We start from the raw sequence: 12,320 nt of genomic DNA, 5'->3' as shown, positions 1-12,320 counted from the left end.
TGTCCTGAGCACCAGTCATGTGCAGAACTCCTTGAAACACGTTCACAAAACCACATCTTTGTTTGCTTTTAAGGAATCTGCCAGTCTTAGATACCAAGTAGGATGGCAATGGAGTGTCTTGGTAGAAGAGGAGGCTTGGGGCAGCAGAAGGTGCCCAGGAACTGGATCAAGGGCTCAGCTTGGGATGCAATGGCTAATGTGGTCTTACTCAGTTTTTAACAGAAACTTAAATCTTGGTACCAAAACATTCGTTTGCATTGCCCAGACAGTGGCCTCATGCAGAGGCTGCCAGGGAATGGCTCCCCCCAGCCTTTCCCTGCTCCTGCCCAAGCCCCAAACTTCCTGTTAGGGCAATTCTACCTCCATCTCCCTCTTCACCACCCCCATGACCCCTTTAGTCTAAAGTCTCCAGCTTGGACATGGCATGGGGACAAACTATGCTGTGTTTTCCTGGTGTGCCCAGGTGTGTCCTGTGTGAGATGGTGCAGGATGGAGGGGCTTGGTCAGTGTACCCCTGCTCTGGCAGCACGTTCTCACCATGGGCAGAAGTCACAGCACAGCTCTCACAGCAGAGAGGCCCCATCAGCAGGGCTGTGAAAATGGAGATTTTGGTTTTAGCTCACAAACTTGCTCTCAGCTTTTACAGCACTATGAAAGCTTTCAGATAGGGGTGTTTTTTCTGTCTTCAGGATATAAACTAATATAAATATAATGATGTTGTGCCTTTGCACCAGCTGTACTGCTTTTCTCTCTGAATAAGGACTAAATCATTAAAGCTGTCACAGGTTTTAGATACTCAGAATCCAATAACTTTACTAAAGGCTCTTGGTTATGTAGTTTCTAATAGAACAGCTATTCCTGCATCAGCCCTGTTGGAGTCTGCCTCAGCTACAGTCCTTGAGCTACTAAGGTATCATAATTTCTTATATATGTTCTAAAAGATCTGCAAAATTTGATGGGATCTAGAATGAAATAGTGTTCCATCTTGGGCAAAACCCCAGTACACTTTAGGGGGGCTGTAGGCATGTTAGTTCCAGACCTCTGGGTGTATGGCAGCAGCAGACTTTTCCTGCAGCATGTCCTAATGAGTGCATGGGCAACACTGGCAGCCCTGCCTCTGTGGGGGAGCAGATCAGGGGTATTGCCATTTTATCGACCCTCCTGGTAGAGCTGGGTACTCAGGATGGAGGCAAAAAATAGCTTCTGGACTTCTCAGTCGAGAGTGTAGGAAACGAATCATTAATTCACATTTTCAGTTGTGCTGAGAAAGAGGAAAAAACCAATGTTTTCTTATGGTTAGAAGAATAAATTGTTATTTTATGCATTAGGAAAGAGCTGCAAACTAGGCTGCAGACTCTCTCCAAACAAGAACAGTTGTCCTTTCATTTCAGATACAAAAATGGAAACAAATGTGCTTCTTAGCACATAGCTTCCCTCATTCAAAACCCCCCCAAAGAACCATGTTCTCTGCTTACAGAAATCAGCACAGCTTCAAAGTTGTACCCTCTGAGACACTGGCCACAGCCTTATGGGCAGAAGTAATTCAAAGAGTAGCACTGTGGCTCTTTTAACATCAGCTGAAGGCCAGTGGGGAGCAGGAAAGGTGCAGGGAGTGGTTTTGGGAAGCAGCTCACATTTATCTCTATGCTGCCTGGGGCAGCTCTCCATGCAAACCTGGGCTTTTGCATAAAAAAAATTTACCTTAGGCCCTCCTGCTGACCTACTAAGCACTCTAAAGCAACTGAAGCCAACTCTGAGCCGCATTCAAACACCCTGCTTAGGATCCACCCCTCCCCAGCCCTGTGACTGAGCTCTGCCCTGAGAACCCAGCTGGTGCCTGGGTGCTTGTATTTTGGTGCTCTTGGCTAACACTTTTAATTTATCTATGTAAAGTCGAAAAAAAAATTAAAAATCACTTTTATTATTTATGTGCAATGCCACCTGCCTTGTAGAAAAAAGTATTTGGTCCCTGACTTTCCTTCTTCTTTCATGTGATGATCAAAAAGGTGATGTTTCCCCCCCAAGGCATTTCCAGGGCACAGGAAGAGTATGCAGCCAGTTCAGTGGAGGATGTATAAAGCGATCCTAGTTGGAGAGGCTTGCTTCCTCTCAACTGAAAAATTAGGATGATGTTTCTTGTTGCTTTTGCAGCAAAGGAGGCCTGGAGGCAGGATTTTGAGGAAACTGCTGAATGAGGAATGTTTCTGGGAGCATCGTTCCCACAGGGAGGGCAGGGGCAAAGGAAAGCAAGCCCTTGGTTACTCAGTTCAGCACGGGGCACATCAGATGCACAAACAGGCTGTGTGAGAGCCTTTTGCTGTGAGCTCCCATGGTTAATATTGATTTAGCATCAGTAAGTAGCAGGATGGGAGAGCATCCCTAGCAAGGCCACACTGCCGAGCCACTAAGCATCAAAGATGCTTCCTTGGCTCTAAATTAATTTTACCAAGGCTAGAAATAGCTCAACCAAAGAAACTCATAACGGTGAATAAGTGCATTGCTAGAGAAGGGGGAAAATGGGTAGAAAAGTGTTTCTCTTAAGGCCCTTGGCTACAGTGTCCCTTCTGCTCCTGACATGTGGAACAGTGGGCTTGTAAAGGTCAAAGCCCTTTGGGTGCCCAGACAGCCATGCTTTGCTGGTGCTGAGCAGCCAAGGGTGGAAGAAATGCTGGATTCTGCCCTAAGAATGGTATTTTCTTACCAAATTTTAATTGCCTATCCCAAAATGTCCCTTGTTCCTGTACAATGCCAGTAAATAACAGGTATTGCCAATTAGGATTTTCTCTATAGTTTCTCTTTATTTAGGTTCTTGCACTTCTACCAATTCCACCATGCAAAAGTGGGAATGGCTGTATATTGAATTATCCACTGGAATTTTACCAGAATGGCGCTGCATTGGCTTCAAGTTGACATTTGAGAAGGGATGATGACGGTCATGTGCCACCTTCAGACTGTCGGTCGCTGCTTGGCACTTGAAATGCTGAAGGTGGGAACCATCACACGCAGCTGGATGAAATCAGGATGTGAAGTTGCCTGGTGTTAAACTGTCTCAGCCACCAGCCTATCTGCTCGGGTTGCTGCCTTGACTTTGGGGAAGCAAATGTCCCAGGCTTGCAATGAATAAACCTTGTGGGTCCACTTAAAGAGAAAGTCACAGTGCAGCAGTAAAAATATCCATCAGGAGCAAGTCTGTTTTCACACAATCTTCATTCACAGCCTTTTTGTCACCCAATAATCCGTTGGTTGTAATTGCTATATCATATATACACTATATACCATAAGGAGAAGCAGTCCCAAACCGATACCCACAAGATCTACTCCTGCACCAGCAGTTTATGCACCTGCTGCTCCCAAACCACAGCCACCTCGTGAACTTTTTTGACAAAAATTGCTTCCTAAAAGGAAAATATTCTCACTGTTTGTACACATGCATGCCCACGTGGCTATCAGTCTGTTTTTTAACAAGTTAATGAAGACTCCCCTTAAGGGAGGGGGCAAGGAGACCTTGCTGTTTTTGTTATGCAGCATAGAGGCAGATGAGGGAGGAATAATAAGAGGAGTAAGGAAAAGACAGAAAAGAACTAAAAACAGCCCTTTTTTTTCCTCTCATAGGATACACTCTGAAGACAGCCCTTCTCTGGCAAACAGGAGCTTTTTTCTGTCTGGGAGGTGATTTTTAAGGACAGCAAGGCATTGTGTGTGTTAGTGCAGAGGGTCCTTTGGAAGAAGAAGTGGCACGGAGCTGAGGGACGGGAAGCGGTGGCAGGGCAGATGGGGTTGTTGTGCTGGGAGGTAGCAGGAAAAATAAATGAGCCTGTGTTGGGTCAAAAACATCACAGATGTGACTATTACAGGCTTGCTGGTGCAGCAGGTTCCTGGAAGAGAGCTGTTTGTCTGAACAGCCATCCTGTGTGCTCCAGCTCGTGACAAACCCAGGGTACAAGAAGACCCATGTCACGATGCTATAATAAGAGCCGTGGCATCAAGAACAGCATCACCCCTTCCAGGAGAATGGCAGGCATTTCTCAGACAGCCCTTTTCACCAACTAAAGGAGCTCTTGTTGAAAAAAACCAGCTGCTTTAAACTTCATTTTCCCATTTGGTGCATAAATGAGGAATCAAATATGCTGGGTCAAACAGACTTTTCTCATCCACCTCCTGATGATAATAACCAAGGCTTTTAAGGAAGAGGCAGCACAGGGTCTGTTCCCATTTTTGCTGTGGTTTTCAGCTCATTGCCTTCGGCGGATCCATTTCGGTTTAACAGCCTGAAGCTGCCTGAGCAGTGGCACTGCTGGAAACCACCCACTCATCTCACCTGTCCCAGTGATGGTGGGTGAGAGGGCAAGACTCCACTCTGCCTTTTAGATGTGCAGTGAAATGGAAACCAAGGAAGACTCTTGGATAGGTCACGTCTGATGAAATGAGGTGCTGAGCCAGCAGCACCGCTTTGCTTTGGGGTGAGTGCTGAGTAAATGGGCCCCTCCGTCCACTTGGAAGTGTCCAAAGTGGACTGGGTGGACCCAAGCAGGCCAGCAAGCTCAGGTGTGATGTGTGCTGAAGGCTGAAAGTAGGTGAAATGAGTCCAGGTCTTTGCCATAGGTTTCTAGGGAGAATTGCAGGTGTGTTTTGGTTTTTCCAGGCCTTCATCCACAGCATGATTCCCAGTTGTTCCACTTTGACAGGGGACAATGGTCTTGTCTGCACAGAGGATGCACCTAAAACCTAAGGTTGAACATGAATGGTGCATGCATGATCTCCAAGAAGTCTGTATCTTTCCAGACAGCTTTGCAGTGCTTGGTGATGTCTGTGTTTCCCAAGTTTAGCAGAAGGGAAGAAGCAACTGTACAAGAGTAGGATGAGCTCACTCTAATTTCAAGGCTTTACTCACACTGGTGAAGTCATCTGCCCATGATTATCTGTGTTAGGGTACTTCTGCCAGACAAATAAACCCTTCTGCCATCTTCATCACCTCCTTATCATTTGACCCTGTCCCAGCATTCTTAGTTAAGGCTAATTAAGACTGTGAAAACAGTCTTAATGTACAACACGCCTGTGGTGCACACAGTCCAGCTGGATGAGGCGGTGTAAAGTTTCCAAGGGTGTGCACATGCAGTCTGGGGCATCATTAGCCCTGCAATAAATGGGCTTTGAGCATGGCAGCTTATGTGGGAGAAACACTGGTGGACATATTCCCTTTTCTCCAAGGTTTTTTTAAAGCATAGAAATCGTTGCAATGGCATTGGGTTTGCACAGGTAACCCTGGCAGGTTTGCCCTAATAACTGTAGCTGACAACTGGACCGTTGACATCCAAAACTCAACCTGCTCATTGATTTCTGAGTATGGGAATGAATCAAGTCAAACCATCACAGCAAATGAAACCAAAGCTTATGGGCTCTGATACTTTAGGAAGCTGGACAGGTGAGGCTCATGCTTCAGTTCTCCCAGAGAATATCCACCAAGGCCCATTTCATAAGGGAAACTTGGGCTCAGGTATTTGAAGTCTTACCATGAAGATGGAACCAGGACCCAACTTGCTCTGCAGCAGCCAAGCTCAGAAGTGTGGTTAAACAGGGACAAAGGCCCTGTAGGACAGAGAGCTTTTTTGTTAAGGGGATTGAATTTACGTGGAAAAGCTCAACGAGGAAGATGGTGGTGCACAATGTAAAACCTCACACTAGCTGGTGTTTTCCTGCCTGCAGAGCCCAGATTAGACCTTATCTGACCACAGCTGGCACAGGCGGCAGGCACGGGAAACACACAGACACAGCAAAACACAGCTCAGTGCCACTCAAAAAGTGACCCATGGGAACAAAGAGTGGCTGGATTCCTCTCTGGTGGGACCATGATCAGAGGCTGTGCTGGGAGATGCAGGGTGTGGACAAAAGGCAGAAACCATGGCTCAGTTCGGGAGAGGAAGGATTGAGGGTGCAGTTGGATGGTGTCACTCGCGAGCATAGTAAGGTGGTGGGAATACAGATGGAATGCTTTGTCTGATAGGAACTTTGGGGGCAATGGCAACCTGGGTGTTGTAGGGAGCTGGCAGGAGGTTCCTGGCTTTTTCCATAGTTGTTTTTGTGCTCATTTTCTGTGAGATCTGGATCTCCTCTCCTGCACCGAGCCAGGTCCCAGACAACCATGGAGCCTCACAGTCAAGTCACAGAAAGCATGGGGAGATGTGGGGCATCACTGTTTAATTAAGCTTTTTGGTACAAGCTGTTATCAAAAGTGAGTGAGATGGAGGAGCAGCTGGTGAGAGATGTAACATTCACACCAGGCTTTTGTTTTAGTTGGAGACATGGACCTCCATTTGGGGGCTGAAGTTTAGGGGCCCATGAAGGGTTGTCTGAGGGCCCCTGAGCTTCAGTGAGACTTAACCCGATTAAAACATGCCAGTGACGTGGATGATGAGTCCAATGGCTTCATTGCACTTCAGTTTCCCCCTCAATAATGAGAATGGTGCTGCTGCTTACCAAAGAGCATGCAGCAATCATATAACAAGACAAGAGATGTGATGGCAAATAGGACAAATACCATTGTCTTCCAGCAGAAAATATTGCAAAATTGAGGTGAGGAACCTCTTTTTGAAAGCTAGTGGGGTTTGCTGTGGCCATAGAGCAGACTGTGTGCAGCAGTCACTGCTCACAGCCCCGTGTATGGATGAGAGGCAAAGGAAAGCCAGGTGGACAAGAGCCTGTCAAGGCATCATTCAGCCCATAGCTGGCCTGAGAGAGGATTTGGCAGTTTGATGGTGGGGGGAAAAATGGGTATTGCTAACTGAAAGGGGCAGAGTTTGATAAAGCACCCTGGCTTTCCTTGCTTTCTATGCCTACGCAGATTTAATTAAGAGAGAGTGCCTAAAATATTCCATCCAATTAAATGAGTTTTCGAAGAGCACAAAGTGAACTCCAGTTCCATCAGAGAAAGCCACCTGCATTGTGGCCCAAGGCTTAGAGACACTGATTTGATTAAACACCATGTAACAACCTTCGTGGTGCTGTAGCTTTCACATCAATTAGATGAAAGCACATTTTTCCAGCTGAGTTATAGAGCTCATGAAAAATGAGGTTCACCCTTCTACTAGAATCGTTTCCCTCACCATCCAGCTCTGCATAACTCACCTTCTGGAGATCCTTTCACAGTCTGCTCACATCCCTGCAGGCATGAGTTTGGACAGTTGGAAGAATTGCACCAGCTGACACTGGCCCTGGCATCCTGAAAGTGAGGAATTCCAGTAAAACTTTCCAAAAAATGTCTGATTTTGCTAAACACTGACAACTTCTGTTTTCAGATCTGGCAGTGAATGAGGCTTTTGGCTGAAGTTGCAAAATTGCATCCTTTCTTTGCTTGGTAGCTCATCTGGTAATTATGTTGTGTAAATGGAGCGTGGCTTGCAAAGAGTGGAGGGCCCTGATTTGGCCCCTGGGCAGCTCCGGCTCAACTCCGTCACTTGTTTGCTGATGGGGACCGTGCAGAGCTAGGCAGTGATTAAGCCTAAATCCAAAAGATCATCCCAAGTTTAAGACTACTCCATAAGTAAAGCCTGGTTTTGTGAACAGGATTATCACCTGCGTTAGTTGTCCTCAGTCAACCCAACTGGTAGCTTTGAGTTCAGATATTTACCCTCCGGGCAGGAAGAGTTGAGCCCAGGACACAGCCCGGGACAGTCCTGATGTCCCTGTTCTGGAGCGATGAAGAGGGAAAGGCTCTTGTGTTTTTCTCTAAAACATCCACTGAATTTGAGGTTTGTCTGCCAGGGAGCACTAGGACATGGCCTAAACCTGTTGCAAATTTGTGTTTTCTGTAAAGAACAGAAGTCTGGATTTGAGCAAGCTCATGCTCATGTGAAAGCCTACTTTTCTTTTCCAAGCCAGAGGGTCCCATTTCTCATATAGGTCCTCTTCACCCATTAGCTTTTTTTTTTTCCAAGCTACAAATGAGCTTTTTAATGGATTCCACCCTGGATTTCACAATGTCCAGCTTCCCATGGCCTACTAAGGCCCATCCAGCTATAGCAGGGCTGGAAGAGGATGGGATATATGCAGGAACATTTCCTTCACCTTTCCAGCGCTATTCCTGCAACACAACCCTGTTGCAGCCCTAAATAACATATTGGGGAATCTGCCCATGATTAAAAACTAAAACACCTCTTCTGGGTTGGTTTGGGCAGCAGGACTCTGTTCTGGCTGTTGGCTCAGGTGCCCATTGCTGGCTGATTGCACTGTGCTGCTCCTTGTCTGTGAGTGCCAGCCTGGACTTAATGTGACTAAAGTTAATTAGCAAAGCTCCTTCTCTCTTCGTAATTCAGCAACATTAATGCCTGCGGAAGGAAAGAAGAAAATGAGTCAAGTTCATTTCAGTCCTGTGAGAAACCCTGAAAAAAAGCAATGTTCACGAAATGGGAAAAAGAGAAAATGAGAAGATAAAAAAAAAAAATTAATTTCCAGCTTCTAAGAGGACTTTACCAATAACAATATAAAAGATAGCTGAGTGTTCTGCTCAAATGAAAAAAGTGATTACTTCGCAGGCAAGTGAATGGCTTTCGATATTTTCTTTCCCTGCCTCTGTCATTTAATTTTTTTCCTCCACTCTTCACTTGTTATTTGACTCATTGGTGTGGTGAGATGGTGCTGGGCTGGAGGCTATCAACATTTCTCCTCAATGCAAGTGGAGGTGACATCCAAAATAAGTCACCTCCTTTGGAGGGGATGACTCTGGCCTGTCACCCCTGGAAGTGAGTTGTGTTGATGCAACATTCACATGGCTCAGATAAGCACATCAAGCTCAGGAAGATGAAAACTCACAGTAAATGTACAGCCTTAACAGTAAAATTGCATGAAGCTAAGGAGTTCTGATGCGTCCTCAGGGTGAATATGGACACAGTGCAAGCATGGGCCAGGCTGGAGAGGGAAAAGAGGCTCTTCCATGGTTCCAATCAGCATAACTGTGACTACTGAGTGCTTCACAGCTGGTAGTATCTGGCCTCTAAATATTATTTTGAGGTTCACAGGCCAAGTTCCCTGATGGATAATCCATTGGACATAAGAACAGTGCGGTGGGCAGCTAAACCAGCTGAGCCCCACATCCTACACACTTGTGTCCTCTGCTGCACTTGCATCTTCTCCAGTCTCCCTGATGTCCAAACAAAGCAACATGTCTTTCTGGGGAGGAATAACTGGATCTTTTCTCTCTTCCCTGACTCCTCATTTTCAGTAAACTTCTCTTCTTGGGCCCTATGGTGGCATTTTATGTGGTCGGAAATGGATATGAAAGTCAAAATTTATTGGGGGTGGGGGAGACCAAGAGGCATATGAATGGAAGCAGTGCAGAGAGAGGTGTGATAAAATAATCCTCCCTTCCTGAGGGCGCGGGCTGTTAACCCCACGTGTAGGAGACAGTCAGGTTGTAAAGTCAGAAGTACCAGAATTAACAGCCTGCGCAGCCACAATTTGGGCCTTTGTGCACATCAAATGTGATGCATCCTTTAATTATCTGATCACCTATCATTTGGGGTTATTTTAATCTGGTGAATTGCCCCAGGCCACATTAACACACGCTGTTCAAACCACACACTGCATTCAACATTAATTTCCTCGCAAGCGTCTCTGTGATGCCCCGGTGTCTGATCAATATTAATGCGTTTATCTTCACAGTGCTCCTGCGGTATCACCAGCTGGGGAACTGAGCCACACAAGAGATTAAGGCCAAAATGATCAAACATGCTTGCTAATTTTGGGTGCTTGATTTGCAATACCGGGGGGATCTGATCTCCCAGAGCACTCAGTGTTTCTCTGCACTTCGTGTGCCTGAAGCACAACTCCTGTTGTCTTGTTCCTGTCTCCCAGTGCAAATACCTCCTGAGCGCCCTGTGTGGGGCAGCAGGAATAGGAAGGAGACCCTTATGGACAGTTCCTTTACTGTGCAGCTGAGTTCCCTATGCTGAACTGTTCATAGAAAGGGAGAAATCCTGTGGGGACAAAGCCAACCAAATAAAAACCAAGTAAACTTGTATTGGCCAGCGGTGTGCCCAGGTGGCCAAGAAAACCAGTGGCATCCTGGCTTGTGTCAGCAATAGTGTGGTCAGAAGGACTAGGGCAATGACCATGCCCCTGTACTTGGCACTGGTGAGGCCACACCTCAAATCCTGGGCTCAGTTTTTGGTCCCTCATGAAAAAAAAGGACATTGGTGTGCTGGAGCGTGTCCAAAGACAGGCAACGGAGCTGAGGAAGGGTCTGGAGCACAAGGATGATGAGAAGAGGCTGAGAGAATGGGGGGCTTCAGTCTGCAGAAAAGGAGATTTGGGGAGACCTTTTCACTTTCTACAACTACCTGAAAGGAGGTTGTAGCGAGGTGGGAATTGGTCTCTTCTCCCAAATAACACGTGACAGGACAAGAGGAAATGGCCTCAATTTGTACCAGGGGAGGTTTAGTTTGGATGTTAGAAAAAAATGTCTTCCCTGAAAAGGCTGTCAAACACTGGCACGAGCTGCTCAGGGAAGTGGCTGAGTCACCATCCCTGGAGCTTTTTAAAGGCCATGTATATGTGGCACTTGGGGACATGGTTTACTGGTGGGCTTGGCAGTGCTGGGTTAATGGTTGGACTCAATGATCCTAAATGTATTTTCCATCTAAATGATTCTATGGTGTTGAATTGGAAGTCTTTGGGAAACCTCTTTTTTTGATATTTTGCAGCTTCTCAGTCCTTACCTCATCACCTAATGTTCTTTCAATATAAACTTTGGACATGTAATGTCCCAACTTGGTACTCCCCTCAAAAAACTGTGCAAAGCCAAATCTGCCAAATTAACTGGAGAAAGATCCAGTTCTCATTTTTACCAGTCCTTGTCTCGTTGGTGAGGCTCAGCCCATTGGAGCCCAAGCCAGAGCTCCAACTCTGCAGCTCAGGGTCTGAGAGAGGAGATGTGAGAGCAGGGTTTGAGTTGGCCATGCAGCTCTCTAAGGGTATGAAATATGTCTGGTGATCTCACACTGGGCGCTTGGCACCAGAGAAACACTGAGATTTGGGACTCCAGAGCTCAACACCAGGAACCAAGTGGGGCGTGTGGTTTTGCTTTCTGTAACTTCTGTCACTGAGAGCATCTGCTGTCCCTCATCCCTCTGTCCTGCCCATCTCTCATCTGTTCCCTGCTCCCTCTCTGTCTCCTGTTAGCTCTCCGATTGCTCACATCCATCTGCACCACTATGTTACTCCTCTGTCTTCTGCTTTGGCAGTGATAGTTTTTTTCCTCCCACTACACTTTTATATGACCATGATTTACGACCCCGAGTTTAAAGATTTATTGCAATGCACACATGGCACAGCAGAGTATAAGTGATGTGTTCAGCATGGTTATTATTCTCTTAAATGCCAATTTTTCCACAGCGAAAGAAGTGGCCTCATGTTATCAAAACTTTTGTCCTCTAACTTCCTAGATTTATTCCTATGAGAATAAAACCAAGGATGAGAAGGCAGAACTTAAAGAGGTTGGTTGGCATCTATAAACCTCACGAGTAATATAAGCACCTGGAAGCTTAACCAAGCACCAGATGGTCTTCAGGCAATTAACTGCAGGTTGAGGATTCACGTCTACTTCAGCTCTTGCTTATTCCACTTTACAGACATGGTTAAAAACCTGGCAATTTAAACTCCTCCTCCCTGTGAGAAAAGCAGCAGTGGTAGCAACCATCTATCACCTCCTCTCCCTTGTTTCTACATGTTTTTGGACAGTGTTTTAGCTATCTAAGATGAGCAAGAGCCTTAGGTCATCTTAAAGAGCTTAAACTGATCTAAGGCTTTAATGTGCTTAAAGGCGATGGAAGGACATAGATTATATTTAACCCTAAAAGAACACAAACCACGTGTGCCTAGGATGTGCAGAAGTCTCTTGTTTGGCATGGCTTTGTGTTCTTTTCTTCACATGCACCCTCTTGATGTACAGACCAAGTCAAAGTCCCCTAAAATCACTGAAAAGTCTTAAATTAGCTCAAAGGAACATTGCTGTCGGCAGCACAGGCAGCAGCAGCAGAAGGTTCAACTTGCTGTTGTGGAAATTCTTGGATGAGTTTATAATTTTCTTTACTGAACTTGCAGTGTCAAAACTAATCTGGAAAACATTAAAACCATAAGTAGTAGTTTCATCTGTGGTGAAAACCTGAAACCTGTGGTCCCCTATCAAAGTGCACCTTTCGAACTGCAGTTCTTTTAAATCACTATCCAAGCAAAGAAATAGCAGTGAGCCTTTTTTTTTTTTTTACAATAAGCAATTTTCTCATTTAAAATAAGCAGTTTTGCATCTCTTTTTTAAGTAAGCAAATCTA

Source organism: Pipra filicauda, unplaced genomic scaffold (genome assembly GCF_003945595.2).
Source record: "Pipra filicauda isolate LSUMZ 115617 unplaced genomic scaffold, ASM394559v2 scaffold119_size3216105_pilon, whole genome shotgun sequence".
Classification (NCBI taxonomy): domain Eukaryota; kingdom Metazoa; phylum Chordata; class Aves; order Passeriformes; family Pipridae; genus Pipra; species Pipra filicauda.
Note: the sequence above shows the minus strand (reverse complement) of the source record.